Source organism: Budorcas taxicolor, chromosome 22 (genome assembly GCF_023091745.1).
Source record: "Budorcas taxicolor isolate Tak-1 chromosome 22, Takin1.1, whole genome shotgun sequence".
Classification (NCBI taxonomy): domain Eukaryota; kingdom Metazoa; phylum Chordata; class Mammalia; order Artiodactyla; family Bovidae; genus Budorcas; species Budorcas taxicolor.
The window spans coordinates 25,482,439-25,501,548 of record NC_068931.1 but is presented as its reverse complement, the minus strand read 5'-3'; the positions used below and the strand labels follow the sequence as shown (position 1 = coordinate 25,501,548).

The 19,110-nt window shown below is 42.1% G+C and overlaps 1 protein-coding gene across 2 annotated transcripts in view; it reads right to left on the bottom strand.

The window, feature by feature from the left end:
• Nucleotides 1-19,110, bottom strand: part of GAREM1 (GRB2 associated regulator of MAPK1 subtype 1) — a 232,954-nt gene that overhangs the window by 52,013 nt on the left and 161,831 nt on the right. The window lies entirely within an intron of this gene.

The window sequence follows — 19,110 nt, the reverse complement described above, 5'->3', positions numbered from 1 at the left end:
TCTCTGAACTAGGATATATATTTAAAAATTAGCTTACAAATGAAAGCAAATGTGTAGTTTCTTTATTTTTTTGCTTACATTCAGGGTTTATTCCCAGAAGATCAATATCAAATTGGATGAATGCTTGCTTAGAGTATAAACATGATGTGAAAACTCAGTGTGTTATAAATGGTTGCACATGTGGCTTGTGATAGTGGTCCTGCTGTTATTTAGTTGTAATGATGCCCCCCCACATTATATTCTAAAACCAAGGTTGACTGGCCTGGGGGAACTGATTTTTTTAAATTAGTGTTTTTAAAATGTGCAGGTGGAATAAAATAATCTGTGGCCCCTTAGCTTTCACCAATGTCCTTGGTTTCAAGAATACATGGGCGATACTGGGGGCTCAGAAGCTCCTATAATTTGTGATGTGGCTGCGGTACACGGCCTGAGCCCGAAGGGGCTGGTGTTGGGGGAGACCCTTCCAGTGAGTAGGGCACTTGGCATCTGCAGCAGCAGGTGGCTTCCTTTTTACCAGCATCTGTGAGAGTCATGAGTGCAGACATACTATCACGGTAGCCGTAGTTTGGGTGATTTTTGAAGAACTTTGAACACATTCCTAAAAATGTCAAGGATCTACTCTGCTGCTTGTACATTTTTAGCATTTGTGACACTCACTGCTACATTCTAGAGGAGCTGCTGTCAGCTTAGAATAAAAGACCATATACAATCAAGCCCGTGACACCGTGTTTCTCAGTGGTCCTTTTCCGAAGGCTGTTAATAACACTTGAGAAACTGGAAAAGGAATTAAAAACTCTTATGAGGCAGAGTTCTCTGCATGCATCCATGGGTCATCAGGTAGAAACAGGGACACTTTCATACTGACCATTCATATTCTCAACATATTTTTTAACACAGCATCTATTAGGTGGAGGTATTATTTTAGATGCTGGAGATAAAATCAATTAAGAGACCAGATAAACATGTCCTCTTGAAGCTTTACATTGTAGCGGGAGACAGAAGATACATACAATAAATCAATGGAGTAAAAAATATGTTAGAAGGTGAGTAATGAGTTTATGTGCTGACTTGTTTCTGACTGCAACCCCATGGATGGTAGCCCACCAGGCTCCTTTGTCCATGGGATTCTGCAGGCAAGAACACAGGAGTGGGTTGCCATTTCCTTCTCCAGGGGATCTTCCCAACCTAGGGACTAAACCCGTGTGTCCTGGACTGCAGGTGGATTCTTTACCAGCTGAGCCATCAGCCAAGCCCATCAGAAGGTGAGAAGTGCCATTAAAAATAGGGTGAGGGGGTTGGAGAGTACCCGCTGTCCAGAGCAGGCATGTGTGAGAAAGCGACTTTGATGGAGCTGGGTGGAGAGTTCTTAGAATTCTCAACATAGGCAACAGTCTCCACAGAGACTGTCAGGCAGATGGGCTGGTGTGTGTGTGGTATGCTACCAGTGAGGCTGGACTGGGGTGAGTAAAAGCCAAGAAGGAAGAGAAAGAAAATCAGAGAAATAACAGGTGGTTTTGAGGGTCCACAGCTTTGCAGGACTGTGGTTCTTCATCTGATTAGGATGGGGAGCCACCTGGGGGTGTGCATGGAAAAGCAATGATGATTACAGAAGAATCGTTCCGGTTGCTTGTTCAGGACACACTGCGAAGGAGCCAGGGGTAGAGGCAGAGACACCAGTTAGAGGCCCCGCCATCATGCAGGCATGAGACGGCAGGTGTCTGGAAGAGGTAAGAGAATGTCAGGAATCTGGCCTGAGTGGAAAAGGAATGGAAATGCCATTGACTGAGATGGGCAGGTCTGGAGGGGTAGGATGAGGAAGTAAGGCCAGGAGTTAAGTTTGGACTCAGGCTTAGTCCTGTCTTGGGGCTTCCCTGGTGGCTCAGAGGTTAAAGCATCTGCCTGCAATGCAGGAGATCCGGGTTCGATCCCTGGGTCGGGAAGATCCCCTGGAGAAGGAAATGGCAACCCACTCCAGTATTCTTGCCTGGAGAATCCCATGGAGGGAGGAGCCTGGTGGGCTACAGTCCATGGGGTCACAAAGAGTCAGACACGACTGAGCTACTTCACTTTCTTTCTTTAGTCGTGTCTGACTCTTTGCAACCCCATGGAGTGCAGCCCACCAGGCTCCTCCGTCCATGGGATTTCCCAGGCAAGAATACTGGAGTGGGTTGCCATTTCCTTCTCCAGGGGATCTGCCCAACCCAGGGATCAAATCGGTGTCTCCGGCATTGGCATGCAGACTCTTTACCACTGAGCCACCAGGGAAGCCCTTATTAGACATAGAAATGGAGATACCCTGAAAGCTCTTTAGATGGACAACATAAGTGTGGCAGTCAAGAGAAAGGTCTGGTTGGAGATGATAATGCTGGGTGCCATCAGCACATGGATGATATTTTCAGTCATGACATTTAATGATGACGAACATGGGCTTAAGTGCAGACTGAGGAATGCAGGAATGCAGGGGAATAAGGAAAATCCAGAAGCCGTACATCCTAGAAGCCAGGCGATTCAGGTGCTTTGCCCCAACAATTCCACTGCTCATATCAAAACCCCCAATTAAACACAAGCTGCTAAATCCAACAGTTCTCAGTCTCATTTCACAGTTTTGCATGCAACACTTGACATCACTCCCCTTCTTCTCCTGGAGGCACTTGAATCAAAAACACAAAAACAAAACAGAGCTACCACCTCAGAGGGCTTCATGAAAGGAGTGTTTTCAGGGTATATGCAGGTTTGGGTTTTAACAAGATGCAAGTAATGTCAGAGAAGGGTTTAAGGATGTAGGGATTTTGCTGGTGATGGACCTTGATAGAAGCATTTTCAAGAGTTAAAGGGTAGTCGGTGATGACAGAGGATGCACCCAGACACAACAGCTCGAGTACCTTCTAGAAGGATGTAGAGCAATGAATAACACATTCAAAAATACAAAATGAGCATATCTTTTTCATAAAAGCAATCTTTCAAAATTCAGAAAGACCGTGGCAATCTTAATACTACTCTCTTAAATTCTGCCACTATAACCAACTAAACTTTTCCTTTCTCACTACTCTAGTCTGCGTACAAACTTTTAGTATCCATGGTTTATCTACAGTTTTATATTCTTGTTCCTTTGTAATTTTTTCTCCTTTTCCCCACATGATGACACAATGTTTGCACAGAGTTTAATAATGGGTTTATCTGTTTTTCTGTTCTCCTATGGTTAGTCTGAGTTAGGCAGGTGCCTAATGTAAGTGGGCTCTGCCATGTACATGTTTTATGATACTGGCAAATCACTAAATCCGTCTGAGCCTTGCTTCCTTGCCTGTAAAGTGGGGACACTTCACAGGGCAGCTGCGGGGATTAACGGAGATGATGCAAAGTGTTCAGTGTAAGTAGCCATTTAGTGACTCTCGGTTCCCTTCTCTCTTCTCAAGACGCACAGGGATTTTGTCTTTTGGTTCACGTTTTGGGGATAAATCTTCTGGAGTGAGATTATTAAAGAGTAACACAATTTCTTGTTTACCATTCATGGCTAAATTTTTTTTTTTCCCCAAAAAAACCTAAACCAATTTATATTTCTACCAACAGGCTATGTGCCTCCTAGTTGGAGCACAATCTTGTTCTGAGTATTTTTTCAATTAGACACTTCCATGCATATTAGAAAGCATCTCTTCCTTTTATTAATCTGCATCTCTTTAAAGATCAGTGAAGTTAAACATCTCAATTTTTCTTGAGCAAACGGCTATGCAGATTCAGTCTACATTTCCTTTCACTTCTAAAGGCATCTAAGGCCCCTGGATGGTTATACTTGAAGTCCCATTAGCACCAAATCCAACATGTCTAAATTCAGGGAAGCACAATGCCTTGCATGCAATAGGTACTTAATAAATGTTTGCTAAATAAAAGAAAATTACTGTAGTCCTGGAACTGGCAGACAAGAGAGCAATGCAGAAGTAACTGCAGATTTTCCAAGCTGTAAATAAAAGGTGAACTACATTACCGTATACAAGGTTTGCTTCTAAACCACAGATGAATGTTGTCACTCAACAAAGAAAGCAAGCAACGGTGTACTTAAAAATCATTCAAATCTGAATAATGTACAGAGCCTCAAAGGATATTTTTCAGGAATCAATCCTACCAAAGAACAGATCAGACAAGCTACTGAAATTATCTTTCAGGATGAAGCAATCTTTCAGCATCCAGATGTGTTAAATAAGGGGACAAAAGTAGTCATCAGTGAGTTAGAATTTTCACGAATACAATTTTTTCACATTGTCTTTTAAATCCTGTGTTTGGTTTACCCTTGTGGCACACCTCTGTTCACACTAGCCTCATTACAAGTGCTCAAGAGCCTGTGTGACCAGTGGTTGCTGTGTCCATGGAAAGTCTGTGTTTGCTTATAAAAGTGGCTGCAGACACTGTTCACATCCTTAAAAAAAGATCCTGCCGTGGGGAGTACCTTCTGACAAAACAGGATGTTCCCTCTCGTGACATAAGAGCTTCAGAATTCTTATATTTTCTTTTTCTTGTCCTGTTTGTCATGATCACTGATAATTTGGTTCGGATAAGAGAGCCTGGGTTTCTTGATACAAACCATCTCTAACCCCTTAGACAGATAGCCTATCTCTATCACCATTTCTCTTCTCGTTCAATTTGGGCGCTTGTTCTTCAGGTATTCTTTAACTATTTTTTCTTATGTCTGAGATCTTTTACTATCAGCAGGCTCAAATATGCTTTGGTATATGGACCAAATGAATAATTCTGTCTGGTATGGCTGTGGTGTCAAGAACAAAGCTGCACACATTTCTCTTCTCTTTCAATTTGGGCACTTGTTCTTCAGGCACTCTATTTTTTTCTTGTGTTTGAGATCTTCTACTATCAGCAGGCTCAAATATGCTTTGGTATATGGACCAAATGAATAATTCTGTCTGGTATGGCTGCGGTGTCAACAGTAAAGCTGCATACATTTCTCTTCTCTTTCAATCTGGTGCTTGTTCTTCAGGCATTCCTTAGTTATTTTTTTCATGTCTGAGATCTTTTAGGTGTGACCTAAATCAAATCCCTTATGATTATACAGTGAAAGTGACAAATAGATTCAAGGGATTAGATCTGATAGACAGAGTGCCTGAAGAACTATGGATGGAGGTTTGTGACACTGTACAGGAGGCAGTGATCAAGACCATCACCAAGAAAAAGAAATGTGAAAAGGCAAAATGGTTGTCAAATAGCTGTGAAAAGAAGAGAAGAGAAAGGCCAAGGAGAAAAGGAAAGATATACCCATTTGAATGCAGAATTTCAAAGAATAGCAAGGAGAGATAAGAAAGCCTTCCTCAGTGATCAATGCAAAGAAATAGAGGAAAACAAAAGAATGGGAAAGACTAGAGATCTCTTCAAGAAAATTAGAGATACCAAGGGAACATTTCATGCAAAGATGGGCACAATAAAGGACACAAATGGTATGGACCTTACAGAAGCAGAAGATATTAAGAACAGGTGGCAAGAATACACAGAACTATACAAAAAAGATCTTCACAACCCAGATCATCACGATGGTGTGATCACTCACCTAGAGCCAGACATCCTGGAATGTGAAGTCAAGTGGGCCTTAGGAAGCATCACTATGAACAAAGCTAGTAGAGGTGATAGAATCCCAGCTGAGCTATTTCAAGTCCAAGATGATGCTGTGAAAGTGCTGCACTCAATATGCCAGCAAATGTGGAAAACTCAGCAGTGGCCACAGGACTGGAAAAGGTCAGTCTTCATTCCATACCCAAAGAAAGGCAATGCCAAAAAATGCTCAAACTACCACACAATTGCACTCATCTCACATGCTAGCAAAGTAATGCTCAAAATTTTCCAAGCCAGGCTTCAACAGTATGTGAACCATGAACTTTCAGATGTTCAAGCTGGTTTTAGAAAAGGCAGAGGAACCAGAGATCAAATTGCCAACATCCGTTGGATCATCAAAAAGCAGGAGAGTTCCAGAAAAACATCTATTTCTGCTTTATTAACTATGCCAAAGTCTTTGACTGTGTGGATCACAATAAACTGTGGAAAATTTTGAAAGAGATGGGAATACCAGACCACCCGACCTGCCTCTTGAGAAACCTATATGCAGGTCAGGAAGCAACAGTTAGAACTGGACATGGAACAACAGACTGGTTCCAAATAGGAAAAGGAGTACATCAAGGCTGTATATTGTCACCCTGCTTATTTAACTTATATGCAGAGTACATCATGAGAAATGCTGGACTGGAAGAAGCACAAGGTGGAATCAAGATTGCTGGGAGAGATATCAATAACCTCAGATATGCAGATGACACCACCCTTATGGCAGAAAGTGAAGAGGAACTAAAAAGCCTCTTGATGAAAGTGAAACAGGAGAGCAAAAAAGTTGGCTTAAAGCTCAACATTCAGAAAACGAAGATCATGGCATCTGGTCCCATCACTTCATGGGAAATAGATGGGGAAACAATGGAAACAGTGATAGACTTTATTTTGGGGGGGCTCCAAACTCACTGCAGATGGTGACTGCAGCCATGAAATTAAAAGACATTTGCTTCTTGGAAGAAAAGTTATGACCAACCTCAGTTCAGTTCAGTCACTCAGTTGTGTCCGACTATTTGCAACCCCATGAACTGCAGCACGCCAGGCCTCCCTAGACAGCATATTAAAAAGCAGAGACATTACTTGGCCAACAAAGGTCTGTCTAGTCAAAGCCATGGTTTTTCCAGTAGTCATGTATGGATGTGAGAGCTGGACTATAAAGAAAGCTGAGTGCCGAAGAACTGATGCTTTTGAACTGTAATGTTGGGGAAGACTTGAGAGTCCCCTGGACTGCAAGGAGATCCAACCAGTCCATCCTAAAGGAGATCAGTCCTGGGTGTTCATTGGAGGGACTGATGTTGAAGCTGAAACTCCAATACTTTGGCCACCTCATGCAGAGAACTGACTCATTAGAAAAGACCCTGATGCTGGGAGGGATTGGGGGCAGGAGGAGAAGGGGACGACAGAGGATGAGATGGCTGGATGGCATCACTGACTCGGTGGACGTGAGTCTGAGTAAACTCTGGGAGTTGGTGATAGACAGGGAAGCCTGGCGAGCTGCGATTCATGTGGTCGCAAAGAGTCCGACACGACTGAGCGACTGAACTGAATTGAGATCTTTTACTATCAGCAGGCTCAAATCAGTTTTGGTATATGGATCAAATGAATAATTATGTCTGGCATGGCTGTGGGGTCAACAGTAAAGCTGCATACATTCTAACCTTCTAGTCTCACCTGTGTTTGTCGTCTCAGTTAGACGGATAGGAAGATCTCAACCGCATGGGAGCACTGACAAGAAACTATGCTGAGAGTGATGTACACACAGATGAAAGAATAAGAACAAAGTGGCAGCTAAATGTGACCAAATGTTTTCACATCTGAACACACTGCACATCAGAAAAATCAGTTCCTTTCATTCATTTCTTTTAACTGTTTACTGAATATCTAATACCACCCGTTAACCTCTGTCTCCTCTTTTCCATATAGTTTATTTATATTGTCCTGCAAGATTTTAGTTTATATGTTTCTGTGTGTACATGTATTTTTATTTTAAACATTTTCCTGTCATATGATTAATGGTCTAAAACCAAATAATTATTTTATACCTCTTACACGCCACAAATACCTTTAAGATCTAAATATATCAAATGTTTTGATGTAATGTTTTAAATACCAGGTCACGGTATATATGCAGCTTCCTATTGCAGGGGCTGGCAAACTCGTTCTGTAAATAATTTAGTTTTTGTGGGCTAAATGGCGTCTGCTTCAACTATTTCAACTCTGGCAAAGTATCTCAAAAGCAGCCTCAGACAATTTGTAAACGAATTACAGCAGCTGTGTTCTAATCAAACTTTACAAAAACAGGCAGTAGGTCAGATCTGACCCTGAGGCCACACGGTTTGCTGACCTCTGTCCTGCTGGGAGGACAGCAAAGACCCAGAAAGTGTGGCCAGAAAACAAGATATTTAGAAATGACCAGCCTTTACATTCCAATACTTCTCTAAGTAGTTACACTGAGGTCTCTAGTAAGGTAAAGATCTTATGTGTTCTCTGACTCTTTGCGACCCCATAGACTGTAGCCTGCCAGGCTCCTCTGTCCATGGGATTTTTCCGGGCAAGAATTCTAGAGTGGGTTGCCATTTCCTCTTCCAGGGGATCTTCCCGACCCTGGGGTGGAACCCAGGGTCTCCTGCACCTCCTGCATCTCAGGAGGATTTTTTACCACTTGAACCAGACCCATGTGCAACATAAGAATAGAAGTTTTCCCTTTAAATATGATTCCAGAACCCAGAATTGTAAGATGCAGATTGTAATCCGCAGCTGTAGATTATATTAGGGAATAACGCAAATGAAAAGCGAACATGCCCACATCCTCTCACTGTATTTTAAGAGACCAAATTTCTAAGCACTCTACTGACTTAGCTTCTGTTCTCCTATAAAAGAGTCTGACACTCTCGGATGAGTCAACTTGAAGTGCTCTGAAAAAGACGCTGAGCTGTTCTAGCTCCTCCCACTGCTGCAGCCTGGAAGGCAGAACTTGTCAGAGTCAAATCTTGGAGCCAGTCTAAAGAGTTAAGAACCAGTGCCCTGCCAAAATGTGAAATCAATTTATGTAACACATATTCCCACAACCCCCACACGGAGGAACTAATTTTTTAACAGACCATTTCATGAATAACAGAGTCTTTGTGCCACCAAATAAAAACATTTGGAGATTGCCGAAACATCTGTTCTGAGATGTTACTGTCAAAACCCTGTTCCCAGAGAGGCAGGAAACTGCATTGTCTTTCAGCAGTTTTGTTAATTTCATTAAAAAAAAAAAAAAAAAAAAAGGTCTCCACTGAGAGAGCTGTTCTGTCTGCAGGACCCCGAAACTCCCAGGAATGAATCCAACGGCACGCTCATAGGTTACAATTTACAGAAACTGAAGATAATAATGTAGAAAGCAAAGGCTGATAGAATTATTGATCTGCTTTCATGAGTTGCTTCTAAAACTACATTAATTAATATGCTGACGATAACTGTCATTCAGAAAATATGTCTTTTGGTGTATATCCCTCAAGATAATCACTGCGATTTACTTCAACAGAGATGATGCATTAAACACACAGCTAAAGGACTTCTCTGGTGGTCCAGGGGCTAAGATTCCAAGTTCTCAATGCAGGCGGTCAGGGTTTGATCCCTGATTGGGGAACTAGATCCCACATGCCACAGCTAAAAAGATTCTGTGTGCTGCAACTAATTTAAGACCTGATATAGCTTTAAAAAAAAGAAAAGCACAGCCAAGAGGCCCAAACTCCTACCTGAGGCGTCTATGTTTCGAGCTCCTATATGATGCTGAACAAACTATAGGACTCTGTTACTTAGAAGGAAAAGGTCACTTGTCAGAGATGAAAAATGGAAACAAATTTTGCTAAATTAACGAGAGAGCAACAACACTGGGATGTGTAGAGAACAAGGAGAGGAAGAGGTGGTCAAATTCAGTTCTGTCCTGTTCGCTACTAGCTGGAAAGTTGTGGGCAGTGGGCAATGAGAAGTGAGTTCTGTGCCCCGAAGATGGGGCTCGCCGCGACTCGAGCCTCCCCGCTCCCATCACAGCTGGTGAGGAGCACTGCCTGTAGGCAACCTGTCACCACTCTGGTTTACTGCTCACCTGCCCGTCAGCACAGTGGCCAGCTTCATGTGTGTAAAGAAAAGCAAAGCAAGCGAGAGCCAGGGCCGTTATTATCCATCTGTGGGGCCATAACTCAAGTCAATGGCGACAGCCACCCAGTTCCCCCCTGCCACCCGCCCCCTCCCAGCTTGGAAAAGGTCACAGAAATCAGCACAAATGATTAAACAGAAAAGAAAGCAACAAAAACGGCACCAGAACACCAAAGCAACAATGAGCTAAGAATGGCTCAGATGAACAAAAGTGGTTAAGAGTCCCAGAGACTTCCCTGGTGGTCCAGCGGTTAAGACTCTGAGCTCCCAATGCAGGAGGGGCAGGTTTGATTCCTGCTCAGGGAACTAAGAACCCACAAGCTGACTGGCATGGCCAAAAAAAAAAAAAAAAAAAAGTTCCAGAAAGTTGAAAACGCAATTACAAGGGATGTGTGATTTGCCGTGGTACCTGGTATTATACCACATGGGGCATCAAGTAGGGCTTACGAATGAAGGAAGGAAGGAATTCTTTTCTTCTCTTACCTCTTTCAGAGACAGCCCACCAACATGAAGTTAGGTGGTTTCAAATCAGTTGTGTGAGTGAAATACACTCTAAATGGTTCAAATAACTGGATCTCTAAAACCACTGGGTCATTTCCAGATGTGAAGAAATGAGGATTCTCAAGTGACAGAAGCAACAAACCAGCTGCCATTTTTCAAGAAATAAATAAACACATAGTCAAAACTACCCTTTTCCCAGTAGTCATGTATGGATGTGAGAGTTGGACCATAAAGAAGGGTGAGCGCCAAAGAATTGATGCTTTTGAATTGTGGTGTTGCAGAAGGCTCTTGAGAGTCCCTTGGACTGCAAGGAGATCCAACCAGTCCACCCTAGAGGAGATCAGTCCTGAGTGTTCACTGGAAGGACTGATCTTGAAGCTGAAACTCCAATACTTTGGCCACCTGATACAAAGAGCTGACTTATCTGAAAAGACCCCCATGCTGGGAAAGATTGAGGGCAGGAGGAGAAGGTGATGACAAAGAATGAGATGGCTGGATGGCATCACTGACTCAATGGACATAAGTTTGAACAAACTCTGGGAGATGGTGAAGGACAGGCATGCTGCAGTTCATGGGGTCGCAAAGAGTCAGAGGCAACTTAGTGCCTGAACAACAACAAATAAACATGGGCAGGAGTCTACACTTACACTCAAGATTTAACTTAAAAGTGCTTTTGTATTTTTAACTCCATGCATGCAAACAGGTTGGATTTTCTATAGGACCGAAATGGAAAAGGACTGCCAGGTAAAAAGAGATGTATCTTATCAGTTATTCTGAACTGCAGCAACCAACAGACTGCCTTCTAAAAAGCATCTATAAACGTTCACTTCTACCAACAACGTATGAAAACTCATTTACCTAAACCTTTCACTAGTACTGTTGGTGTTGGTGAACGACCTAGAGTCCCTTTTCTTGAGTAATGTGAAGAGTTTTTATGATTTACTTAATATATATAATTGCCAAAAAGTTCAAATTGTATGTAAGGGTTTAGGGTAAAATGTCTCCTTCCCAATCTGATCCTCAGATCTCTTTGCATCCCGTACATTCGTCCAGAGATGGTATCTGATACAGTCCACTTGTGCACATAAGACCTCTCTTACCTAAACAAATGGTAGGATTTCATATAGTTCTTCTATCATTCCATAAAAATCTGTCTTCTTCTTTTTAAGAGGTACACAATATTCTACTCTGTGCAAATACCATAACTAATTAAACAAGTCCCCTGTTGACAGGCATTCAAACTTTCCAACTTTGTACCAAAAGCTTTGTGTGCTGAATGCAAGTACATTGGCAGGAAAATGCCTGCGCATGGAAACTGCTGGGCCAGAGGGTAAGTGCGTTTTTATTTTTGATAGATATTGCCAAACTAAACTTCACAGAGCATGTGCCCACTTATACTCCCACCAATGGTTTCCTCACTTCCTATTATGAGTGCCAATCTGATAGGTGCAAAATAGTACCTTGAGATTTGAATTGTCTTTTCCTTATTTTAAGGTAGATATAAGTATTTGATAATAAGGTAATTCATATTTCATATTCTGTTCAGCTTCCTACTACCAAGTTTTGAAATTTCTAATATGCTTAAGCATAATTAAAAAAATAAAAACCCAAGGACTTCCCTGGTGGCTCAGCAGTAAAGAGTCTGCCTGCCAACGCAGAGGATGTGGGTTTAATCCCCGGTCCAGGACAGCTAAGTCCATGCGCCACAACTACTGAAGCCCAAGTGCCTAGAATCCACGCTCTAAAACAGGAGAAATTATCACAATAAGAAACCCACACACCACAAATAGAGTAGCCCTGCTCGCCATAACCAGAGAAAGCCCTCTCACAGCAACGAAGACCCAACACAGCCATAAATAAATAAATAAATCTTAAAAAAAATAAAAAGGAAAATACAAATGTGAAATACTATACAATACATAATGTAGTATTTCATACAAATTACGTATCTTATTCTACACTCTGATTCCTAATATTACTTCTAGTTAGTTCTTAAATTACAATTTTTTTTCGGGGCCAGGGTTGGGGGTTGGAAGTGGAATTGGGATAAAAAGAAAGGTAAAGAACAAATCTCAGCACAAAAGTTCCAAACTTGCAACCAACAAACAATAGGAATTAAAGTCAATGAACAGAAAGAAATCATCAACCAAAAAATTATGAATTTCATCATCAACCATCTGTGGGTATTTCTATTTGTTTCTCAATCTCCATGAAACAAGTGGTCAGACCATTGCTTTCAATTCTGAAAGTCCATCCCTGAACTTAACTGGATTCAAAACTCTGATTCATTCTGGGACACATGTTCTAGCCAGCCAAACTATTTCACACTACGCAAATTATTTTCTTATTTGTTGAAAATGGGAAAAATTATACTTTTCATTGCATCTAGTTGGTCATTTGCTTCTTCAGAATGATCAGAAGTTTTCCAGGGCTCAATTTATCATAAAAATGACATGCTTCCTAACATGTACTGGTGAGAATCACCAGTTCATCTTCACCTTACTGCTTCTACATTCATTCTCGCCTGTGTCTTGCCCTTTCTTTCCTTGAAATCTATTTGTCCTCAGCATGCACTGGGACTACTCTGGTTTTGATTCTTATTGCTTCATAATGGTATTACTGCTTCAGATTTTAAGGCTGTTTCCATCTCTGCCTTTTCACTTTACTCGTCTTGAAACACAACCTTAATGGATTTCATTTCACTCAAGAACCTAAGTGTTCAATACACATTTGTAGAATAAATATACAAACCTGTAATAGCTCTTTAATTTCTAACCACCCAGCCCAGGCTGCTCTGTCTTAGCTTTCTCGTCCCTCCCTGACCTGACTCCATTCAGCTTCTGCAAATATTTCCTCCACCACTTGGGCAACCAATATTCCTTCTCTCCCCTTGGCTTGTGCCCTTGTTCTCTTCTCAGTCTGTGCAGAAATCTGGGTCCTTTTTGTGTCTTTGTAAGTTCTGTGCATGACTGCCTTCCTTCTCCCAGTCTCTTGGCTCTCCTGGGGGAAGCTCACCCATCACTTTGGCTTCAAGGACCATGCATAAGCTGACAGTACACCAACCTTCCCGCCAGTCAGATCTCTCCTGAATTCCATACTGAGCTACCCAACACCTAGTTCCTATCTCCCAGTAGTTCTCCCAAAAAGATCTCTCTCAAAATTGATACAGGCAACTCATCTTTTTGTTTTTTGAATTAAGCAGCCACCCAAGTCAGAACCCTGGGTGGTCATCCTTGACTCATTCATTTTCCTGAACTCTCTCATTCAACTGGTGTCAATTCAACTCCATCCCCTTTCCTGCAGGCATCACTTCCTCTCCATCCCTACTACCGCTGCATATTCCAACCACATCATCTGGCTTTGGCCAGTTTTACCCATTGATTGCTTTGCCCCTTGACTTCCATTCCAGGAAACAATTCTTTCCATGACTGCTTAAAATTAAAATCGAATCATATTTTAAATGAGGATAATTTGCAGAGGAATTATTTACGGCAGGACCACTAATGATGGTGTGGGTGGGCTGCAGCAGAAGCACAGTGATAAGCTAGGAATAGCATCAGAGAAGAGTCACCACCACAGACCTGTGGGGCCGAGGGAGGGACGAGTTAACAGGAAGGAGAAGGTTATGTCAACAGGTTGCCCTGAGAAGGGGAGATGCAGCTCTTCCCAGGCCATCCTTCAAGGGAGGCATGAAGTTGGAGAACATAAAGACCTTGACCAGCCTCCTCCCTTGACCACACCCCCACCCCATCTTCTGCTGGGGCTGTCTATCCAATGGCTAAACTTAGCTGGAAATCAAAGGGCACGAGAGTCTACAGATTTAGCCCTACCGGCCAGCCTCTGGTGTGCAGGAGGGTGGAGGCAGAGAAGAAAGGATTGCCGGGGTCGGGGGGTAGGGAGTGCCCTCCTACCCTCTGATTTAAAGACTCTGGTGACCCTCCACCTCCTGTACAATTTAACTTTACAGAGAATATACAGGCCCTCTAAGATCTGGCCTTCACTTTCCTCTCATCATGCTAAAAGACCATGTAGATCCATGTACAGTGAATGACACCTCTTTAACTGAACTCCAGGTCAGGAATGCCTTTCCTCCGTTTCCAGGTTTGGCCATGCTACTCATCCAAAGACTGAGGGCAGGAGGAGAAGGGGGTGCCAGGGGATGAGATGGTTGGACGGCATCACCAGCTCAATGGACATGAGCTTGAGCAAGCTCTGGGAGATAGTGAAGGACAGGGAAGCCTGGTGTGCTGCAGTCCATGGGGTCACAAAGAATCAGACACAACTGAGAGACTGAACAATAAGAACAACAACTCATCCAAAACCAATTCACTTATCGCCTCCTCTATAAAACATCTTATCTCAAGTAGATAACTGACCACACTCTTGTGCTCCCATTATCTACTTATAGATTTTTATCCAAGCACCTATTATATTCAAGCATCTATCTATAGATTTTTATCCAATACACCCAAACATGTACACTTTATCATTATTTTTTTACATGTCTTTGTAAACGAAACAGTAAAAACTCTCTAAAGAAAGCATAGGATGTGTCAATTACCTTGTTATTCTTGGGGTCCAATATTGCACAATTCACACAGTAGGTACTTAATAACAGCTGAGAGAGGGAATGAATTTAAAAAGTCCAATGTCATCCATGAAGCTCTCCCTCACAACCTCAGCTCATGCTGATCTTTGTTCATAGTTATCACCAGAGGTTAATGTTTAACTATTCTCTACTTATTTCACTTATTTGTGTATTGTTCTCTTAATTAGACCATAAGTACTCTGATAGCAGGATTCATGTTGTCTTCTTTGACAGCTCAGTTTGAGTCCATACTAGAAATTTAACAAATTCTTGCTTTGAAGAGTGGATGTTCAGAACAGGGGGGAAAAAAAAAAATATATATATATATATACACACACACACACACACACACACACACACACATATACATTATATATATAATGTATACATATACATATATATTATATATGCGTATATATATTATATATAATTATATATATTATATATGTATATATAATATATATATTATATATATTATACATATATGTGTGTGTGTGTGTGTGTGTGTGTGTGTGTGTGTATATATATATATATGGGCTTCCCAGGTGGCACTAGTGATAAAGAATCCACCTGCCAATGTAGGAGACACAGGAGATGTGGGTTCGATTCCTGGGTCGGGAAGATTCCCTGGAGAAGAGAGTGGCAAGCCATGCCAGTAGTCTTGCCTGGAGAATCCCATGGACACAGGAGCCTGATGGGCTACAGTCCACGGGGTCACAAAGAGTCGGACACAACTGAAGTGACTTAACATGCATACACACACACACATATACTTCAGACTCTCAAAATCCAGGATTTACATAGCCAGAGAAGTTGCAAATTGCTAAAATTAATAAAAAGGTGGAGATGGCAACCTCATAGCCTGAGCACCTGATGATTTCCAGATGTAAGAAATCTGGATTTTTTAAAAATGTAAACACATCTAATTATTAATTTAATGGCTCACTCAAATAAAAAAAATCTCCTCTAACCCCAAGACTACTCTGGGTTTCTAAGAGAGAGGAGGGAGTGACTGTGGTTTGAACAACGGCTTAACACGATACTGGTGGATGTGATGCTGTACGTGAGTGGGCAGATATCAGTCAGGAAATACTCGGGAAAATTAGGTGGGAAGTCTAGGCTCTTGAGGTTCTTCCCTCTCCCTAAAACTGAAAGGATGACTCTAAGTGGGAGGTCTCTGTTTGCAGCTTTTAGCCTAAGCGTTACGGGCAAGCTCAGTTAAGACCTATACCACTGACAGTCTTCAGCCTGGACATACCGGAAGCTCCCACTACTTTTGGCCTCAGTCCCACACATTTCAACCTAAAGATGGTAATGAATGATGATAAGACCTGCCTGACTCCGAAGGCCTGAACTTGTTAAACGCCAGCACTGACAAAGCACGAGAAGAGAAAAGCACGTTCCCGTGCTCAACGAACAGCTTCTTAAGAAAAAGACCCCACAGAATGTGGGAACACAAAATAGGAAAGAAAAAGGAGCCTGAACCTCTGGACGGGAGCCCGGTCGGGGTGACTCCACAGCCAGGCTGCGTTGACTCAAAAGGTGTTCAGGTGCACATATCACCTCACTCAACAGTCTGCGGCGGCGGGCAGGGATTATCGGAGAATCACCTTTGGTCACAGCAAGTCAACAGCAAGTCCAAGATCATCACTCATGCATTCTCACCCCAAGCCCACCTTGATTATGCTGCTGCCCCAAACCACCGATACCACCCTCCTCAGGATGAGGTCAACAGGGAGAGGAAGTGACTGTGCCTTGTAAGTTACTGGAAAAAATTCCCCCAAGTTAGTAGGAAGAAGGGTCATTCACTATTTACAGTGTGGAGGGCTACTTAGTTGGTTTCCTTTAATTCCCATATGACCCTGGAAATTGTTACAGGATAAAACCTATCTTCATATCAGGGTAACTTAGGGTGACTGGAGCATGAAAAGTACATGGTGTTACCGATAATTCACCCATTCGGTTGGAACAGAACCTAGCTACTCTTTTTAATCTCTGGCACTGGTATATGAATTATACCTCCATAAAGCTGCTGCAGAAAAATTAAAAAAAATCAATGACCTGTATGTTTATAATGGATGAGTTTTATGAAATATATATACATATATATGTATATACACATATATATGACACTTCAATAAAGCCATTAAAAAAATATCTTACACTGGAACTAGTTGCTAGGATGAAGCAGCTGCTGCTATTAGGGATCAAAAGCCCACATTAACAAAACAAAAACAACAAAAAAAACAAAACACAAGGTTCTGATAAGTAAAAAAACAGTTTGATTCGAGGTAGGATCTTTTTAGAGAAAGAGAAAATGATCTATTTATCTAGATGAAAAACTTATGAACAGCAAAAGTAAAACTTTGAGCTTTATTTGTAGAACTGAAAATCATATAGTACCAAAAACTGAATGGGAAAACAAAGGTTAGAGAAAATGGGAAGCAGGGAAGAGAAAATTAGGTGTAAAGGAGATATGGCAACAAATCTGAAAAAGAAAATGAGATATAGAAATTGATGCAAGAAAAAAAAATTACCCACAGATGATAAGCAATTTCAAGCAGACAAAGGAAAAGGAAGACCCCACTGATACAGATGGACAAAAAAAATATGGACGTACATGACATCCAGACAGACTTTCAAGCTATGTTGTCATTTTACAACTCCAGGCAAAAATGAAGGCACTCTGTGTGGACTCAGAGTTGAGGTCTAGGAATTCTCAGTACTCTGGTTCATACGATATGTGCTTCTCTTCCACGCCTTATGGAAGTATTTAAAAAGGAAAAAGAGAGCCAAACTGCATGTCCAAAGTGTGGGGAGGGCAAGGAGCACACTCAAGGATTTTAACATTCCACCATCCTTCCTCTGCTGAAACATGACCCCTTTCTTGGATTCTCATTTGCTCCCTTTTCCACAGCCCGACAGTCAACTCCCACACACCAGTGGGACCACAAAGGAGAGACAATAACAGGAGCAGCTGCTCAAGCTGTGGTTTTCATTGGGAAAAAAAGTGCCTTGATTATAAGGGATTTAGTTTTGAACCTTCAGGCCAAAGCTGAAGTGATTAAAACTCCATGCAGAGAAACACGAATAGTTTCTTAAAAGTCTGATGTAGAGCATACTCAGATAATCAGAGGCGGCTGGGAGAACATGCCTATTTTTTAATACCCACCTTGGCTTAGGGCATGGACTTAAGATGGAAAAGCTAGCAAATGAATGAAATAAAAACACAGTCTACAAGTCCTAAGTTGCACTTCTAAAGGTCAGGGGGTACATTTTCATTAAATCCTTTAGCTACAAAATATGAGACAGGCCATAAAAAGATGCAGAGGAAACCTGAATGCCTATTACTAAGTGAGGAAGCCAGTCTGAAAAGGCTCTAGGCCTCTCTATGATTCCAACTATACGGCACTCTGGAAAAGGCAAAACTATGGAAACAGCAAAAAGACCAGTGGTTTTCAGGGATTAGTGGAGAAGGAGAGATGAATGGACAGAGCACGGGTGATTTTTAGGGCAGTGAAAGTACTGTGTGTGATCCCATAATGGTGGATACATGCCATTATCCTTTTGTCCAAACACACAGACTGGGCAACACCAAGAGGGAACTGTTACGTAAACCGTGGACTCTGGGTGATAATGATGTGTCAATGTAGGTTCATAAATTTTAACACAGGTACCACTGTGGTGGGGGCTGTTGATGATGGGTGAGGCTATGTATATGTGGGGACAGGATGTAGATGTACCCTTCCTTTTAATTTTGGAACTAAAATTAATTAGTTTGGAACTTTATGGAGCTAAAACTGAAATAGAGTACGAAAGCGAGTGTTAGTCACTCAGTCGTGTTTGACTCTTTGTGACCCCATGGACTGAAGCCTGCCAGGGGCTCCAGGGATTCTCCAGGCAAGAACACTGGAGTGGGCAGCCATGCCCTCCTCCAGGGGATCTTCCCAAACCAGGGATCGGACCCAGGTCTCCTGCACTGCAGGCAGATTCTCTACCGTCTGAGCCACCAGGGAAGCCCAAAATGAAGTAAATGTGTGTGTAAACATAAACACATCATCTATTTATATGTATGCACACATACATATAGGGACTTCCCTGGTGGCTCAGACGGTAAAGTGTCTGTCTACAATGTGGGAGACCAGGGTTCAATCCCTGGTTTGGGAAGATCCCCTGGAGAAGGAAATGGCAATCCACTCCAGTACTATTGCCTGGAAAATACCATGGACAGAGGAGCCTGGTAGGGTACAGTCCATGGGGTCACAAAGAGTCAAACACAACTGAGTGACTTC